This window comes from Belonocnema kinseyi, chromosome 1 (assembly GCF_010883055.1).
Source record: "Belonocnema kinseyi isolate 2016_QV_RU_SX_M_011 chromosome 1, B_treatae_v1, whole genome shotgun sequence".
Taxonomy (NCBI): domain Eukaryota; kingdom Metazoa; phylum Arthropoda; class Insecta; order Hymenoptera; family Cynipidae; genus Belonocnema; species Belonocnema kinseyi.
The window spans coordinates 39,458,567-39,461,921 of record NC_046657.1 but is presented as its reverse complement, the minus strand read 5'-3'; positions in this window follow the sequence as shown (position 1 = coordinate 39,461,921).

Genomic DNA, 3,355 nt, shown 5'->3' with positions numbered 1-3,355 from the left:
GCGAGAGAGAAATTCAGTGAATTTAGAGAATATCAATACCCTAAGGACAACTGCAGAAGCATTCGACGATGCAGAAAAGCAGAGGGCTAGATGTTTAGAGGTAAATCATTTAGATGAACATGTAGATAAACAAAATAACTGTACGCCCTTTCAAATAAACAAATTAGACATATATAGCAAATCAAAAACCTTAAAAAAATAGTTTAGATATTATAAATAATCTAGAAGTAAGAAATGAAATTAGGGAAAATTTTAACGTGTTAAAAACATCCCTAGAAATCGATAAAAACAATTCAAACACATATTAAACGGGATTATGAACTAACCACAAAGTCAAACTTAAATTTGTGGATGGATCACTCACAATCTGAATTGATGATTAACAATATTTTAGATGTAATAGACCCATATATAATTTTCTCACAAGACTTAGACGAGGAAACTGTAATAAGAAGAAAAGGTCTGGTCAGAGATATTATTATAAATCACTTAAATGAAGACTATCATAACAAAATAATAAACATAAAAGAACCTAGAACAATTTTACAAAAATTAAAAGAATTTAAAAGAGTAGAAACAAATGTTACACATGCATCGGTTAGGACACGGTTATACCAATGAAAATTGAACCCAAAGGAAAAAATTTTCGATTTTGTTGAAAAATTTGATTCAATCATTAGAATCTATGAAAACTGCGAGGGAGCCGTGCCCTTAATCGAACAAGAGAAAAGATCAGCTTTTTATCAGGCAGTATCTGGGACCATACCTGAACTTCGATCAGCTGACTTAATATGGCGACAAACTGATTATAAAGAAATGAATTTAGACTAAATAAAATCATTTTTATCACAGTTAGAAGCAGAAAGACGAGCCGATACAGAAAAAAGGAGGACATTAGAGCAAACAGCACAAAAAATAAATAAAGGGCAGACGGACCCAAATGATAGATGCTATCGATGCAATAAAAAAGGTCACAAAGCACACTCGTATCCACTGAAGGAATTCAACTTGTGGTTCTGTTACTGTTGTCCGAAGGTAACAGACCACAAGGGAGACGAGTGTTTGCAACAAGGAGCATCAGGATCTAAAGGTAAAGACCATAGCAGAGGTAGAAGGTGTGTCACTAGAATTAACAAATTTAGAGGAGGGGTGCAAAAATTCAGTGATAATTTTAAAGAGGGCTTTAGAGGAGGATATAGAGGGAATTTTAAAGGTAGAGGACAAAATTACAAAAAGAAGGAGGGAGTAAACAGAACAAAAACAGATAATAACAACGAAAACAACGCAAAAACTTCAAAGGATAATATGACAGGTAATTTTGCAAGCAATAGTATACAAATAACTAATAGTGAAAAAGTAAAAAAACTCAAAAGAAAACAATGAGATCACATTCATAGCTGATTCGGGAGCAAGCGATCACTTTATAAATAAGGGCTTAATCTTAAGCAATTTTCAAAGATGTTCCGGTAAAGTAATAAAAAGCGCAAACAAAAGTCAGTTAGCAGACATTAAAACTTACAGAAAAGGTGACCTTTTTTGCATTCAAGCGCGTCAGGAAAAGAAATGATAAAATTAACCAACGTAATCGCAGCTAGCGACATAGCAGAAAATTTAATATCACTTAGACGGTTTGTGGATGCCGGTTTAAGTATATATTTAGACAATAAAAAGTAAAAAATTTTTGATAAAGAGTCAGGAGAGATAATGTTAGATGGGAACTATGAAAAACCGAACTGGATAGTTATATTAATAGTTAGAAAAATATCATATGAATCGCAAAATGTAGATAACGAAAATTACAACTGTAGAACCAGACTAGTGAACCAGCAAAGTAATAAACAACCCGAACAATCGATGACACATGACAAGGCAAACGAACCATCAATTCTTGAAGAATTAAAACAGAACCCAACTTCAATAAAACATGTGTCTGCGATTAGGAGGGAGCAAAGAGGTTGTATTCCGATTCAGAAGTTTGCTCCAGGAACAGATTGTCATTTAGAAAAAATTAAACGATTTGGTTGCATAGCTTTTGCTAGAGTTCCAAAAACAGAAACAAAATTTTCTCAAAGAGCAATCAAATTCTTCTTAGTAGGGTACACTCTAACAGGTTACATTCTGTGGCATCCTAGCACAGGAAAACTTTTAGAAACTAGACATGTAAGATTTAATGAAAAGATAATGTACAAAGATAGGTTTAAAAAGAACAAATCGAATAATGAATTAGAGGAAGAAACAGATGAACGAAATTGGATGAAAGATTTCAAAAGTGGAACACATATAGAATCGAAAAAGAAATAAATAGAAATCAAAGGAGAGAGAGGTAGACCGTGTAAACGAAAATTAACATTAGATGAAGAAACAAAACTAGAACTGAAAAAACAAATATTACCAATAAGAAAAGTAAATTCAGAAAAGGAAGGTGTTCATGCTCAAAAATGATAAGTCATAAATAAATCAAAAGTAAATGATACAATTTTAGATTATTCCACTAAAAGGAAACTCGAAGAAGATAAAGTTCAGTTTAGAGATCATATAGTGGAAAATTCATTGAAGAACACATTAGAAGAGGAAGATCTAAGCATGGTATAATTGCAAAATAAACAAAGATCCGATTAACTATAATGAAGCAATGGGAGACAAAAACAGAGTAGAATGGTAATTAGAGGATTCAAAGGTAGAAAATAATATGAGTTAAAGGAAACCTAAGCTCCAGTATTAAGACTGCCAGTAGTTAGATCAGTATTAGCAATCATACATAAGTATGACTTAGAAGCAAGGCAAATGGATGTGGAAACTGCGTATTTAAATGGTATCTTAGAGGAAGAAATATACATAGAAATACCAGAAGGGTTAGAGCGTAAAGAAGAAGAAAGAAAAAAAAAACAAAGTATGTAAATTAGAAAAAGCAATTTACGGACTTAAAACTAGTGGTAAGAAATGGAATAAGCGATTTTTAGACGAAGTATTAAAATTGGGTTTAGAAAATGATATACATTAACCATGTTTATTCACATGGAGAGAAGAAGGGTAAATGGCGTTATTAGTGTTAAACGTAGACGACATTTTGGTAGCTCGTAATGGCAAAGACAAGTTAGAAGAAATAAAAGAAAAATTAGGAAGTGTTTTTGACATGAAAGAGCTTGGAGAACCAAAGAATTTTCTAGAAATAACAATTATGAGAAACAGAAAAAACAAAGAGCTGAACATTTACCAAAAAGATTATTCTATGAGAATATTAAAAAAAAATTATGATGGAAAATAGCAAAGCGCAAAATACAAAAATGGTAACCAGACAAGTATTGAATAGAGAAAATAGAAAAAGAAAAAAGGAACAAACTGGAAAAGAGACTGA